The 16489-nt window shown below is 43.6% G+C and overlaps 1 protein-coding gene across 7 annotated transcripts in view; it reads left to right on the forward strand.

The window, feature by feature from the left end:
- Positions 1 to 16489, forward strand: part of IL1RAPL2 (interleukin 1 receptor accessory protein like 2) — a 362583-nt gene that overhangs the window by 81723 nt on the left and 264371 nt on the right. The window lies entirely within an intron of this gene.

Below are 16489 nucleotides of genomic sequence, written 5' to 3' on the forward strand. Positions count from 1 at the left end.
TTCCAGAGAAGGGAAACACTGCTAACATTTTATTAGCACCTTTGTTACCTTGGCCTTTTCAATCTATCAGCAGAGTGTAGCTTGGGGGAGGGTGTTACAGCTTATCTTCTACTCTTTGACACCATGTGCAAATTAATGACAAAACCCCACGTAATGTGCAAGTGGAAATGAGGTTTTGCTGGTACTTGAAAACCCTATCCTTAAACTCCAAAATGAAAATTCTCTTCTCTTGAGCCCTATGACCTAACCCCCTCCTGTGAGCAACTGGGGGAAGGTGGGAGAAGAAAAAAGGAAAGGGGGAAAGAAAAAATAATTTTAAGTTTTTTTGGGGATTGTGACTCATTATTCTTTAGCTCTCTGGAATGCCACGAGACTTTTTTAAGCATCCGCTATTTGTCACTTGGCAGAAAGAGGCTGATAGCTTGAGACTTGAATTGTCATTTTATACATAACACACTGACAGATCCATGCACAAACAAACCTACCAAAAGTACATTTAAAAATGCATAAAGACACCAAATAAACTTAACAGAGAGCTTGCCAAGAGCATTCTTAATTCTGTGATTAAAGACAGGAAAGAGGGAGCTGCTGGGGTTGTGCCTCTTACATTTGCACTGATTTTATGTGCCTGGTCCTATTGCTTTCTAGTTGCTGTCTCCTGAAAGGGTTTTCCTAACATCAGGTAGAGGGAGGAACTTGTGTTTCGGCTCTTTGGAGGCAGAACAGAGAAGCCAAGTAGCAGGGAACTGCTTGGAAGGGGGAGTGATCTCCCTCATTGAGCAGTGTTGTGTCAGTAATTTGCTGTCAATATGTGTCTGAATTTGAATATGGATTTACTTTTGGGCATGCCAGCACTTTTTCTAGTCTGTGTCCACACAGAGTTGGAGGATTGGCTTTTAATTGCACGAATGTCAGTTTGGATGTTTGGACTCTTAAGAAGCTGCTTTCCAAATGATCTTTTTCTAACAGGAGCCAGCCAAGGTATTTTAGCACAGGAGGAAGAAAGGTTTCCTCAACACTCTTTTGTCAAAGCAAGTGCTGCAATGTGGGGCAAGATAAGGGTTTCCCTCGCCCATTTCCTTGCCTCATGCCTGTATGAAAGTGTCAAAATGTTTTTTTGTGTAGCCTACCTGTGCATTTTATTTTTGACCACTATTATAAGGAGTTTACTTTGTTCTGTAGCTCTCCATGAAGTATCAGAGGCATTTCTCATGCTCATACCTGTGCAGTTTTTTGCTCTGTAATTCTCCAAAGTTTTCTTACTTGCTCTGGATGGCTTTTGCAATGATGTGATTGATTTCTTGGGAGTTGAACACTCCCATGAAAGTACTCAATCCCCCAAAACTTCAACTGAAGCTGTGCTTCAGTGACAGTTAATTGGCAGTTATTTATGTTTTTCTACAGGCAATAGGTACTATCACTGTTTTCCTTGGAGTAGCATTTAAAAGCTTCAGAGATTGAGTCCCTTCTACACTAAACAACATTTAAACATATTGAAAAAAGAGTTCCAGAAACTTTAGAGGTAAGTTATGCTTTTACCATGAAAAAGCAATCCTGAAAATAAATATTGAATAACTATTTCAGAGGAGTCAGAGAGAAAATTATTGGTCATCCCAACTGCTTCTGGATAATGTATTGCCTTGAGTTTGAAGGGGAAGAACTTACCTGACCCTGTTACCAAGGGTGCACCAAACTGAATATTAAAAAAAAGTGATGCTTTGAAATCAAGCTGCAGGTACACTGTAGCAGGCTGTACCTACTGACTTGACATGTTGACCCTGACTGTTGAGATCCCATGGTAACTCTTGGAATATGAATGCATGCATATGAGAGGAATAAACAGAGCTCTCAAATTTCAAGAGGAGAAATCACTGTATCACTGCTTTCTCTCTGACCTTGAAAGGTCTTGAATTATTAAAGAGTCTCTTAAAAGTGCAACCTAGTTTCCAAACCCTGTAACTTTAAAATGGCATAACCATTGTGAAATTTTCGTTCTGGAACCATTTAAGCAATTTTTTCTGCATTACTTTAATTACAAAAATTGGATGTTTCTATTGCCGTAGAACATTTTATCATTTTAATTAAAATTAATAATTTTATGTACACTGCAGTGCTGTGAATTCAGGATACCAAAAGTTTTAACAATTCTTAATACTCTTGCAAAAATATCCTTGAGTAGCTGAAATACTGGGGGAGTTTCTGATAGCTGAGTACCACCTGAGTTACTTCCATGCCCAAGTTCTAGAGGGATTGAAGTAGTTTTGAAATACCACTGGGGCACAATGTTGTTTATGCTGCATGTGAGCAGAAAGCAGACTCCACTGGGAGAACTGAGGCTGGACCAAACTTTGAGCTGCTTAACAGAAACACCTACATTTGGGCAGCTTCAGCTTGAGCAGATTTTGAAATAATGATGTAAGGATGGCACCTCCAACTACTTCAAACTTGGGTTAGAAGTTTTCACACAAGAAAAATTTCCCATGTTTGTATATAATGCAGGTAGTGATGCCTTGTAGTCTTTGCTCTGGTTTGCCCTTGATACAGTGAAGTGGAATCAGGACTGCAGCTGTTTATAGCTTATTATTTTGTATCTCATTTATTAACATCAGAGAAGTGGCATGTCTCCCCAGTTCCTAGGTTTGGGTTATTTTATGTTCTCTTGTGCCTAAGTGAGTTTTATATGCTGTAGAAGAAACTTGCAATGGAAAATTCATTCAAACCCATCCTCACAGGTGTGAACCTGTGTCTGTGTTTCAGCAGGTACCAGAAAATGGTTCTGCTGCAGGAGCCACTTGCAGGCTGTGGTCAAAGCTGAACCTTGGCTGTGGCACAGCTTTAGGTCTTGCAAAATCCCTTTGAGTTCCATCTAACAGGGAGGCTTTGAATTCTGGGTTGTTGTCAATGTTTACAGCAATGTGATTAGAGCCAATTAGTGATGTGTGCTTTGTGTGTGCTGTAATAAGATGTGTTGTTTCCCACTTTGCTAAAGGCAAGGAAACTTTCTCCCGACTCTGAGGAAGGAGCCTGTAGTGCAAGTCCCCCTGCATCAAATACCAGTCTGTCCTGCTGAGCAGGAGTATCTGAGGAAAGCAGCCCTGGGAATGTCCAAGGGTGTGCTGAGGGGAGGGGCAGGGCAGCTCTTTTCCATGCACATGTGGACCAGGGTCTGTCACTGCATGTGCATTGTGGTTCCACTGGAATAGCAGTGCAGGGCAGTGTTTGATGGCTGATGTGATTTGCTGTGTGTGAGTACAGATGCATTTACTGCTTTATAAATTGTGTCCATGCAGAGCTGCTTCAGCAAAGGCTGGGGCAGATGGCAAGGGGTGGAAAGGAGCAATTAATTTTGGCCCTTCAGGAAAGCAGCATCCTGTAGATTCTGCTATCATTACATCCAGTTTTTCTCCTTGTGCATTTGTCACAGATCAAGCCCTGCTACCCACTTCTAAATGTAATTACTGTAAGTGAGGCACTGTTCAATTCCAGGCTCTTGCACCATGCCAGAGCTATGTAAAGGTCCTACACAGGAATCCATCCTCCATGTCTCAGGGACAGAAATGATGCCAAGATGCACAGACTATCACTTTCGCTTCCTGCATCTTAATACAACAGAGACATCTTTCAAAGTTAATTTTAGAATGTTCTTTGTTGTCAGAAGTAATTTGGTGGCCTAGAAGGGTTGAAAACCCCATCCCATGGATAGTCAAATGCACTTTTGGATATTTCTAATGTGATTTGTGGTAAACAAAAGCTGTAAATGGCTTCCAGACTCCATGCTCTCTTCATGTGGATCTGTAGACTAAAACCAGTGTGGTTTTAATTAGGAGATACAGTTAAAGCTGTTCAGAGATGAAAAACTGAAAAGAGACCTGCTTGCAAGATGCATGTGCCTCCTTTTTCTGACTTGTACTCATGAGCACACCCCTGGTGAGCAGGAGCTCCAGCTCTGGCTCTGTCTGTGGGACTTGGGTTGGTGGAGCTGCTGAGCCCCAGCACTAAGGGCTTAGCTTAAAGGTGCAAGATTCTTCCACTGAAGGATTCCCCTGCATCTCTGCTGATGCTGGGGGCCAGGACAAGGCTGTCCTTTGTTGGCAGAGATGAAGCTGGAGCAGGCAGCTCCACCACTGGTGTCTGTAATGAAAATTGCAGAGCTGAGGGCTGTGGTCCCTCCTGGTGGGAAGCGCCTTGCAAAGATCTCCTGTGCAGGGCTCTGATGTGTGTGCAGCAGCCAAGTGTTGGAGAGTGTGCAGTTCCTGGGAGATGAGAGGAAATGCCATGTGGATCTGGACCTGTCCCTCCTAAAACTTGCACCGTAAGGGGAAATAGTAACAGTTGGTTCGTGCTCTGCGAGAGGAATTAAGCATAATAATGTGTTAGCCTAGACTGCTACCTGCCAGAGTTAGACAGACTCAAGGCTGGGATAAAAAAAGATTGTCATCTGATTTTTCCATCTGGATGAGACTGCTCAGTTTGCCTGCAGACTGTGTGTCCCTGGGGGCTGAGGCAGAGATGCTGCTGCACTCCCTGCCTCGCAGGGGGAGACATGGCCAGCAGTGAGGCGTCCTGCAGGAACACAGATGCCTTTCTGGAGCTGACTGAGATGTAGATCCAAACATGCTGATGGAAAACAACCTGGAAATATACACATTGGCCAATTGGTGCCTCTCCCTCAACTTGCTGCTCACAAAACTCAGGTGATTTCAGATGCTGGGTGGATTTATAATGATGTTTTCATTCTGCTTGCCACCAGTTTAAAAACATACTAGAAACAAAATGAAATGGCAGTTGTAAAGTATCCAGCATATTAATGCTAAAATGGTATGACCAGAATCCTACAAAAAAAGGATTTCTGTTTATATCTAGAAATTAAACTGTATGCAATTACAACAAGACCTTTGTCCATTTAACCTTTGTCCAGTCTACCTGTCCCTATCTGTTCAGTCAAGCTTCCCTGAACAAATTGGTTTTATACCAAAAACACAAGAAGGGATTAGCACAGAAACAGTATTCTGATTATCCTCTAGCGACTAAACTATTGCTAGAGTTAAACCTCATTTACATCCTTCAGCAAACAGATGTGGCTGTAGAGAGCTGGGGTATTGCAAACAGCAAGGCTAATGTTTAGGGTGTGTGGTATGTCAGCTTTCTGATCTGGCTGCTTAGGCTTTCCTGCCAGTTTATAACAGCTTCTGGTTGTTTGATTGTAAAGGGAAAGGCACTTTGGGGCTTAGGTAGCAGGGGAATTGATTTACCTGAATGTCTTTCATGTGAGCATAATTTGTTAATTTTGGATTTAAAGACTATGCTGGTCTTTCATTTATCTGCTTCAGCCTATGGTTTGCTTACTTGTATGTTTTATTTTTAACTGCAAGGTTTTATGTCCAGGTTTTATGTAGCACTAAATAATCTGTACTTTCCAAGTGAAATAATTGTCACAGTTTGCACAAATAGAAGTGTCTGGTTTGCTACAAGTGACACAAATACAACAGAACATAGTCCAATGGATGAGACGGTCTTCAGAATGGATTTCCAAGGATTCCTTATTGCTTTGCAATGCATTTTTTTGTGAAACAGGCAAATGACTTCAACTTAACCTGGTCCTTATTTAAAATCACTGAGTCATTTTTAGTCTCCAGCTTTTCCTCTTCATAAGTAGCCTTTTGGATGGACAGCATGGAAGCTACTAACTACATTTCAATTTTTAGGAAGGCCTTTAGTCATATAACTAAGGGTGATAAAAATCCTATTTAATGGGGAATACGCCTTTGCCATGGGCTTGATCAATAAATTAAATGAATTAATTAAGTTGAGCTGTCAGGACCAAGGACTGTCATGAAGTCAGGCCAGCAGAGTTGGCCATTTATCAGAGGCAAAAATTTGTCAAGAAAAAGCAGCCTTTAATGGGTTATTCTGGAGTGCATGCAAATGAGCAAGTACCTAAAAAATCCAGCAAGGAGTGTCTGTCATCTGATCACAGGCAATATAAAAGGAGGTGGATACGTCTGTGTGAAGTCATTAAATTTGCTTATCAAACTTCTTACTGTGAATTTTTGAACTTCAAGTTACAAGGAGATGAATTGGCTTGTGAGAAATAGTCTTAGGTATTTCCATTTTTCACTCTTCACTGAGAAATTCAATTTGTTTTATGTTTTGAGATATGTATATACACAGACAAACATATACCTATATGTGTATGAAGTGGTTTAAAATGCAAGCTTATTAAAAATAGGAAAGCTTTTATTGCTTTCAGAGCATTTGGAGGAATTATGCTCTGCAGGTAGAATTCAGTGCAGAGAGTGGAGGCAGACCAATGCATTTCTGTCATTTCAGCACAGGACATTTCCAGTGTCCTTTGTGCCTGGCTGTTTGCTGCCTGCAGGAGAGTCCTGGTGAGCCTGGCCTGTGAGGGTCTCACAGCTGGGTGCTGTGGGCATCTGCATGGAGGATGCTGATGAGTGAGCCAATCTTTGGACATCATTGGAGAGGAACAGCAGAGTTTGCCACTTAATGAGGGTCAAGAGAGAGAAACCTTAGGTGTTCCATATCTTTAGTTTTTCCCTGCGACCCTTAGGGTGCAGAAAGGTGGGGGCAGTATTTCTCTGGCAGCCATAGGTGTGCTGGCTGATGGAAGTCTGCAGAGCCCCCCTTGGCTGGCATGGTGTGAGCAGCAGAGCAGCAGCAGATCCTGGCTCTTGCTGCTTTGCCATGGACCCCTTTGGTACCACGTGTTCCTCTGCGGATGTGGTAGGAGTGAGCTGGTGTGTGCTTCCCAATGTAGAAAGCAAAGCAGTGCATATAATTGCATCCAAGTTGCATCTCTGTTTTGGTACTTCCAGTTTAGCTCTAAAGCCCTGGCCATATGGATGCACTCCTACAGCCACTCTGGAGGCAAGCTGAGAATAAAATGAGCTGTGTGCAAGTGCTGCAAGCCTATGTAAATGAAACCTGCCTGACAAACCAGAAACATGCCTTTTTGATGTATAACAAAAATAAAATTCTCTCAAGGCAGAGAACTTTATGTGTGTTCAATTCCTGTTGATTAAATAGTTCTCAGCTCAAAACAGGAAGGGAGTGAGCCAGGGATGCTGGTACCAGGGCAGTGATTTATCAGGAGCTGTGTGTTGATGACAGTGCTAGAAAAATGTGCCCAGCCATGTGGGCAAGGCCAAGGTCTTCACTGATAGTGGTTTGGAGATGTTGTGGTTTGACACTGGCCAAGCACCAGGCACCCATGAAAATCACTCACTCACCCTCCCTGCCCCAGCCGGGCAGAGGAGAGAGAAAAATGGGTGAAGGCTTCATGAGCTGAGATAAGGGCTGGGGGGAAACACTCCTAGGGCAAAACAGGCTCAACTTGGAGGTGTAAAGTGAATTTATTGCTAACAGAATTAGAGGAGGATAAGGAGGAGTAAAACAAGCCTTTAAAACACCTTTTCCCCCCCATCCCCTCCCTCCTTCCCACAGGCAGCTCAGGGAGACAGGGCCTGGGGGTTTGCTCAGTTTGTCACCTGAGGTTTTGTTCCACTGCTCTGGGAGAGGAGTCCTTCCCCTGTGAGACCTTGGGGTCCCTCCCACAGCAGACAGTTCTCTGTGAACTTCTCTGCTGGGTCCACTCTCATGAGCAGCAGTCCTGCCAAAACTGCTGCATGGTGGGTCTCTCCTCAGGCAGACAGTCCCCCCAAATCTGCTGTGACATGAGTCACTCTTTCCACAGGGTGCTCCTGCCTGGGAGCAAGGGCCCTCTCTCTCCACCAGGTCTCCTCTGGATCACTGCATCCCCCAGGCACGCACCTGCTCCAGCAGGGGCACCTTCCCCAGGGGCTGTGGGTGGATCTCTGCATCCCCATGGATCCCAGGGGCTGTGGGTGGATCTCTGCATCCCCATGGATCCCCAGGGGCTGTGGGTGGGTCTCTGCATCCCCATGGATCCCCAGGGGCTGCAGGGGCACAGCTGCTTCACCATGGTCTCACCACAGCCTGCAGAGCAATCTCAGCTCTGGCCCCTGGAGCACCTCCTGCCCCTCTTCTGCACTGATCTTGGTGCACTGTGTTGTTTCCCTCACCTGTTCTCAGCTTCTCTTCTCTGACTAGAAATAACAGTGCACCCTTTGTTTTGATTTTCTTGTTAAATATCACAGAGGCATTACCAGCCTCTATTATTGGCTCAGTTTTGGCCAGCAGCACATCCTTCTTCACAGCCATCAGAGAATGGCTCTGCTGGACATGGTGGAAGCTTCCAGCAGCTTCTCACAGGAGCCACCTCTGTGGCCCCCCTGCTACCAAAAACCAGGCTGTGCAAAACAAACCCAGGAGGCAAAACCCATCTTTACAGCAAGGATGAGAAGGTGCAGGAAGGAGAAAGGACTTGCTCTTGCCTTGAGGTTGTTCAGGAAGGGTGGAGAACAGGGTGTGCCTGACCTTGACTTGCTGAAGCGCACCTGGGAAGAGGATGAAGATGAGAGGTTGGTGATAATTTCTGGATTGCTTCACCTCCCTGCTCAGTGGGGCAATGAGAATCAGTGTCCCATGCTGTAGTCTAGGATTTTGTCTTGGGGACTCAGGAGAAAAGTTATAAATGCTCCCAAAAGCAGCCATGGTGTGAGCTGGGCTCCTTAGAAGGTAATTTCTTTGTGACCCTGGTCTGTGGGTTCCTGATGAACATTTTAAAAATGGCCCTGCTACTTCAGCTGTAGGAAAGCCAGGCTTTTTGTACCTTTTTTTCTTAAACTATTATCAGCAGCTGTGAAGTGATGCAATCCATGTGCCGTATGGAGCACCTATATATAAAAATCTGACATATGGATGTTGTGAAGTTCTCGGAAGATTCCACATGCTTGAGATCACCCACGTGCTAAAAACATTCTGTTTGGGAATTAGTTGTTGAGATTTATGTTGAATTCCCAAAGTGAAACCAGGCAAACTGTGCTGGGAATATTTGTAGCACGGAGTCAGATCTGAATTACTCTTTTTGGTCCCCAGTGGAATACCACAGGTTTGGGGAGAGATGTGTTTGGGCTGAAGGTTTTCAAAGTGTCTCTGCAGATAACTTATACTGGACCTCTTCACCAATTGGATCTGAGCTTTTTTCTAGCTTATGGTTCTTCACTGTCACCTCCTGCCCTGCCCTAGCTGGGGACCTCTGTCTCCATGGGCAATATGGGAGGGGGAGGTGAGGTGCAGTGCCACTGAACACCTGGTTTCTCAAGCAAGTCTTCAGGACTTGCAACTCAGATATGTTGTTTTGCTTCATAGAAATTAAGGCAGCCTACTGGCTGCTGTTTCTGTGGGACTTGGAGAAGGTAAGGCATTCCAATGGATCCAGAAGTTAGTAAAGCACACAATCTGCAAGAAGCTTCTGCCTTTGCTAACACTGATATTCTGTGCTGCTGTAGCTCATCATGTCAAAATGTTTATCTGGAAGTTCTCCATGACTAGCTAGCATGAGTTGGCCAGACTTTTTTTTTTTTTTTAATCTTTTTTTATCCACTGAGATGGGAATCCACCCTTGTACTGCTGATTTGGCTGGTGCAGTAGGGCTGGCTGCACTAACCTCCCCGGGGAATTCGCCATCGGAGCGTGTGACTGAGCGGCAAGGTGGGCATAAGGCATGGTGGGCATGTTGGCTCCACACAGATGGAGACTGAGGATTGAGTGAGCAAATGGTAAGGAGGAAGGTACATATAAACTGAAAAGACTTTTCAGTTTTACTCACTGTTTAAGAAGCACATAGCAAGTGCTATAAAAATACAGACGAGTAATGTGTAGTTGGTTGGTCCTCCCCTGGCCTCAGCAGAGGCAGATGGAACTGGGCCCACATTTATCTGCTGGTTTTGGGGCTTGTTCAGAGAAAGTGTGAATACAAACTCTGCTGCTGCACAAGGATCATGATCTAGGGAGGGCTTATGCTCTTGGACATCCTGTGCCCCCAGATGTTTGTACCAGTCCTAAAGTTTTCAAGCAAGATATCTCAAATTGCTGCTGCTCTCTCTGTCGATTTTGTTCTTGTGGAGTGGCAGAGGATTGACAGTGATTTGGATCCTGCTTTCTGAAATGCTTTGTTCAAGGCTTTAGTGATGCAGTGATGTGGAGTAGCAGCAAGCAGCACACTCTGGAGCTTGGTTATTTCAGGACCCATGTTACAGATGTATGTAAACCTTTTCTTCCCAAAGAGCTGTCAAGGTGAAGTTAATTCCACTACCAATAAATGTTTGTTGTAATGTGTGAAGCAATAGCAGGAGAGTGAGCGTACAGCATGTGCCTTTACATCACTTTAATTTGTAATCAACCTGGAATGATTTCTAGCTCATAGCTGTGTCTTAGTTATTTGCATGTGCTGTGCCACAGTGGATTCTACTTGCTTAAAATGCTTGTCAGGGAAGAAACGTTTTTCTGGCTTTTATTTGCAATGAAAGCTGTTCCCTAGAGTCATGTCAACTGCAGAAATCCAGACCCCAGCACAAGTGTCTGCATTAAAAACTGGGCTTTGGGCTCCATTAAAATACTGTGACTGCACATGTCACAAACAGAGACAGGCAGTGCAGTAGCACAGGCACTTGAAAGATCCTGCTTTGAAACCCAGGGGCTTTTGAAGCTGTGGGGCTTTTGAAACTGGGGTTGCAACCCCAGAGAAAAGAAACAGCTATTTCCTCTCTTTGCTTCTTCCAGCTTCTGTCAGCTTCTGGCTTTAAATTTTCTCTGAATTTATGCACTTGTCTCTTGGTAATCTTGCCCCATATTTCCGTTGGGGATGGCAGGTAAGGCATAAGGTCAAAGAACTGGAAATGACCTTGCAGAACTGAGACAATGGAGCCAGAAAGATGGCCCTTCAGTTAAAATTGATAGTAACTGCCAGATTTTTGGGAATGCTTGCAAACTCGTGATTAGACCAAGCAAAATTACATAAAACTTTTGACCTTTGAATATAAACAGGGCTGGAGGACTCTGAGAAGAGGATGGCAGGGCTCCAGTAAGAGAGATGAGTATCATGACAGTTTAGTCCACACTGTGTAGGCAGCAAGGCATTGCTGATGGGTTAATGCATTTTTTTCACATTTAAGAGAAAAGTACATGTCCTCTTCCTTTTTGTACAAAATGTCTCATGTGTTTATAGGTATGCATATGCACATCACTCCCATACATTGGTGGGGTGCATCCCCTTCATTGCCTCTAAGACAAGGGTTGGCCTGCTTGTTCTGGCCAGTTTTTATAGGTGGCACATTGCCATGATGTAGGAGTGCCTTTTATTTCTGTAACAAGCACAGTGGCCACCACTTGTTTAATATTAAATCTGTTTTCCCTCAATTCCTTCCAGAGGAGGAGGATTGGAGCAGAATGTTTTGGTCAGTTTTGTTGCTCTGTTGTGGTGTGGCAGCAGGTGCATCTGTTATTAGGGGATGATGGATCCAAGGGAACTCTTGAAGTGGAAGGGTTTAGAGTTTATGGTGAGGTCACACTTCCTGGGGGAATTAATTCATCAGGTCAGCTGATGAGAAGTGCTGTCCCCTGCCCTAGCAGGTAAATCTGTGCTCTGCTTTTAAGCACGTGAGTAGTGTTGAACCTGGATTAGAAACTGAGATTGCTTTTTGACAGTGTCAAAATAAATTAGAAAGCAATAATAAACACCAGAGAAGAGGTTAGGATTTTAAAAATGAGGACTCTTACCTCTGCTCTTGTCCTACTCTTTTTGACTATGGAGCCAGAAGAGAAAAGTGCTGAAGGCTGTTCAGATTTTCAGTGCACAAGACTAATGTTTTGGTGAGATGAGCAGGAAATAATGGCCAGAGACTTGCAGAAGAGCATTGAGATTTGCATTGATTTTTGAATCCCTGCTTAGTACTGCAGGTCATCCAAGATCTAAACTACAACAAAGGGCCTTTCAGAGATAATAAAACAGAGATCCCATAGGTGCAGAGTGCACTAATCTGGACGTAGCAAACAGGTTATGGTGTTATGGATTCTTATTGCTTGGTGTGGGACTGTGCATGCTATTGGGTGTACGCTCTTAGGCAGAATGAACAATTTTCTCAAAGACTTTCCAAGGTGTTAATCCCAGTAACTGGGTAATGCTGTGTAAGTGCCAATTAACTTCTTGCAAGTCTTTGGCAGCCTGAGAAAGCTCTACTGCAATTCCCCCCTTCCCATCCTCATGGGGAAAGCAGAGGCTGGGGAAGTTGAACCCTAAAGTTTTTGTTAGGTTCCTGCAGCTGGTGCTGATGGGATCATTGGAGATGGCAGACGGGACCTGCGGCTGCAAATGGATCTTCTGTATTAGGGACACCCAGGAGATGAGTGGGAGACTCTGAAATTCATGGTTTAAGGATCTTACACAGTGTCATAAAAAGACCCAGGGGCAAAGAAAAGGATGGAAGGCAGCTCCCCCAGGCCATGCTCAGCTGGTGCAAAGGGGTGATTTCCTTGTTTTCCAGTTCCATTCCCTGTTTTGGCACCAGCCTTTGGTTGGATTTTCTTCCAGCCCCTGAAGGAAGTGAAGCCAGGCTCATGCAGACAGCTCTTTGGTATCTAGACCAACTATGGGGGCAGAGACATTTCCTGTAAGGAAATGTGACTTTGGGTGTCAGTAGTGTATGATGAGGGCCAGCAGAAGCAATCCAGAAAGCAACCTGGACTTGGACTTTCTGAAAGTCTGCATCCCTGCCTCAGTTCAGACACCTCATTTCCAAAAGCATTAAGAATTTCCATACAGCTTTAGACTGTCTCCAGATTCCTACCCACTCAATCTCTAATTAAATTTCCACTTTATGATTAATCCTTCTTTTCAGGGCAAGTTGCAAAATAGTTGAAAAAGTAAGACTTATCTGTCTGCTGCTTTCCTTCTGCCTTTTTAGTTTGCAAATGAATGTAGGGTCATCTTATATCATTCGTCTTCTTAGAACTTTTGCCAGTTTTAATTCTGTAAAATGCAATAGTCATTCCTCATACTTATCTGTAAATTGCATTGAATCTTGTTGCAGTCATATTAGGTGGTAATGATTTATATGCCTTCTAATAATTTATTTGATTATGCCAGCTATGTTCCATTTCTAAAGAATTATCAAGTTAATGCTCTTGCGTAGGGAACAAAGAAATATTTTCCATAGTTCTTACTTTGCCTTTCTGCACTTTGGTACAGTGCTGCATGTTTGGTTTATTAATACAGTGGTGTGTAAGGATCAGGCTGACAATTTATTACAGGTATTGAATGTTATTAGACCCCAGGTTGCACAGCAGCTGTGTACCCAGAGGTGGTTTCAGTGTGGTGAGTGTCAGTGCTCGGGTGTTTCTGCCTTGTGCACATTCCCACATTCTGCGAGTCTCTGATGGGAGTTTCTGTGCTGGGCACAGATGGGCTGATGGCTCTGAGCTCAGTGGGAATGTGAAGGACAAACAACACTGTCAAAAATCTCAGTGGCAAAATTCTTTGGGGTTTCCTTTCCTTTTCCTTATGGCCCAACAGTTCTGTGCCAAGCATAAGGAGCTCTCTCACCCCCCTCATCAACAAAGGGCTGGGTGCAGGGAAATAGCTAAGAACAGCTTTAAGTTTAGGATTGGAATTACTCCCGCACATTTCCGAGGCAATTGTTCTCTCAAAAAGAAATAAACAGGACATGGGGCTGCTGGAGGGGGGAACAGGGGAAGAAAAGCACAGTAAAACTGAAGCAAAGTGATTTTTCTATCTGGTGTGTTTCATGCATTGGAAACTTTCAATATTTCCTTTCTTGATGGACTGCCTACCCTGTCTGTTTTCTCTCCCTTTTTGAAATTTGTGCCTAACTCCTGGATAATATGGCTCCAATGCCAGCTGACAAAACACAAAGAAATAGGAAGAAGTTTCAGCATTAGGGGAAAACTCTTCTCTCTTCTCTTCATGAAAAAATGATGCAGTTTTTCTTTCCTTTTCCTTGACTTGCATATTTGGACAAGCACAGGATGGAACAAAGTATTTCAAAAGTGCAAATAAAGTCCAACTTTTTTTTTCCTCACTAAAATTTCTCTTTGAAAACCAGTGAGTTTCTTTCTGAATATGTTGGCGTGAAATATCAATTTTTTGCAGTGTTTGAATGCTGCTTTTTTTGCCATTTAAAAGTACTGTGCTGCTGAGACATTGCACTTTTATACAGGATGAAATATGGTTAATTCTTAGGAAAAATGCTTGTGATTACTCCAGAAGCCAAATTGTTGCCTTTTCCAGAGTTCCCAATACAGGCTGGAAATGTGTGTGCGTGAGAGAAGTAGTACACCTCAAAGGGACAGAAATCACAGGTGGGAAAACAGGAAGGTATTTTACCCAGTGCACAAGCACCTGGAATCATGCAGAAAATCAAACAAGAAATGACTTCCTAGCAAGAAATTAAAGCATCCAAGCAATGAAATGAATAATCAAAGAGACATATGATATCCTCTCCCTTTAAACCAGGTCTTTCTTCTCCTAAAGCACTTGAATTTTTTGAGAATTTGAGTCCTGACCCTGTAAACTGCCTTGCTCCCAGCTCTGCTCTGGAGTAGATCAGCCTCTCTGATCCACAGCCTAGGTCACTTCTCCCCCCAGTCAAAAAAATGCACTCCATGTCTCCTTGTCAATTTTTTTGTTCCTCTTTTCTTTACCATTTCTTGTTATTCCTTTGTATTGCCGTTGTGCCATTAATTCCACCAATGAGTGTCACTGGGATTGGGAATGGGCCTCCTTAATGTCTCTGTTCGTGTGCTTTCCAACATTATTTGCTTTTTAACACTGGTGAAGACAGCTGTGTGCACACAGAACATCTGGGAGCCTGCTGAACTGTAAAACCTCCTGACATCAGTGTTTAATTTGCATTGACATATTTTCACTTTTACTTTATACCTGCTTGCAGCCTTGCATGTCTTTTGGCTCTTTGCTGTTTTACAGATGTCAAGTAGCAGGCAGCTAAAGCAGAGGAATATCCTTGGTTTTCTGCAAAGCTGTGGTGTGTGAATAAGGAATTGTTCCCAAGATCGTTCCTGTAGCTGCTGAGGACTGTTTGTGTTTAAACAGCCACTTGTTGTTTGCTGATACTCTCTTTTTAAGTGCTTTTGTTTCATAATGGTCATTTGCACTTGTACAACCTCCTTGTCAAGAGAGTGGTTGATGGTTTGCTAAGAGGCTGATTTCAACCAGGTCTTTTCACAGACGTGGTTATTAGGGAACGCAGCAATCTTCTGACAGTTTTTCTACTCTATTAAGCAGCCACATCATCTCTGTGAATAGAAGTGCCTGCTTTTACAAGAGTTGGCTGTGGTGTCTTGAGGCCATTTGGGTGTTTACAATCAGTGTTGAAAAGCAGCTGATTCTGCAGGTGCCAGTTCTCTGGCTGTCCCCAGATGCTTTTTGGTGCAGATCTGCCAGTACCACTGTGGTACCTTCTTTGTTTCCCTGTGCACAGGGGCAGTTCTGTTAAAAAGGCACAGCAACCCCAACCATTCTGTGCATCCCATAGCCTCAGATTTGTGCAAGCAAGGGCCTGGTTCCCTGGGAGCACAGCTGTTTCCCCAGAGCACAGCTGGTCCCCTGGTTCCTTGACTGTCCAACAGGGCTCTGCTTTGGGCTCTTCCAGTGGGTGATTCTCTTTTGCCCACAACTTCCTCCTGAACCCTTGTGTTTGCCTGTTGATTAAATCCTTATTTCCTTGGGTCTGTAGTGACCGTTTAATGAAGTTAGGACTATTTTTCCCAGAGATGGGAAATATTTGTTCCCACACATGTTGGCCTTTTACTTATTCTTGAAGGCATGATGTAGCTGAATTGCTCCACTGTCTGTTTCTGTTCTATTGTTGATTAATCTGTTTTTCCACTAGGGCTCTGATACGAGAGAAGATTAATATTACAGAGAAGATACTTGCTTGTTTCAAATATTTTGTTTCCTTTCTCTGCTGGGAATACTAGTATAAACACCAGGCAATCTGAATTTAAATAGGTGAAGTATTAGTCTTGCTGTTCCGGTTGCTTGTCATTACACTTGAGGATAAGGTTACAGCTGATTATACAAACTACCTGAGCCATACGTTTCACATTCTCAATCAGCATATTATAGATGAGCTATGAAAATCTGAGATAGCTTTTTGTGATAATTGAGAGACATTTTCCTTGGAGTATGCAAGACTCTTGAGAGAAGCTGAATTGCTTGTCTGTAATTCTGTTATAAGCTTTACTGGTACTTATTTAACATGCAGTTTATTGCTACTGAGTATTTTTCTTACAGCTTGCTGTCAGAAGTGTCAAAACACTCAGAAGGTTGCTCCCAGTTTTGATACCCTCTGTACAGGGGCTTGTTTGTAAGACCAGTCTGAAGCATCCTCCACGAGCCTGACTCTTGTGCAAGGCACTTATGTGAAGAAAATATAAATTGTTATTGCCTGAGTGGGCCCCTTCAGCTCCCCACTTGACATCGAGGGTAATCAGCCAGCCTGGGGCCCAAAATGCAAACTGCCTTGGATTTCTCCAGCCCTTGTACTGAACCCCTTGGGGCCATCCCAGA

This window comes from Catharus ustulatus, chromosome 14 (genome assembly GCF_009819885.2).
Source record: "Catharus ustulatus isolate bCatUst1 chromosome 14, bCatUst1.pri.v2, whole genome shotgun sequence".
Taxonomy (NCBI): domain Eukaryota; kingdom Metazoa; phylum Chordata; class Aves; order Passeriformes; family Turdidae; genus Catharus; species Catharus ustulatus.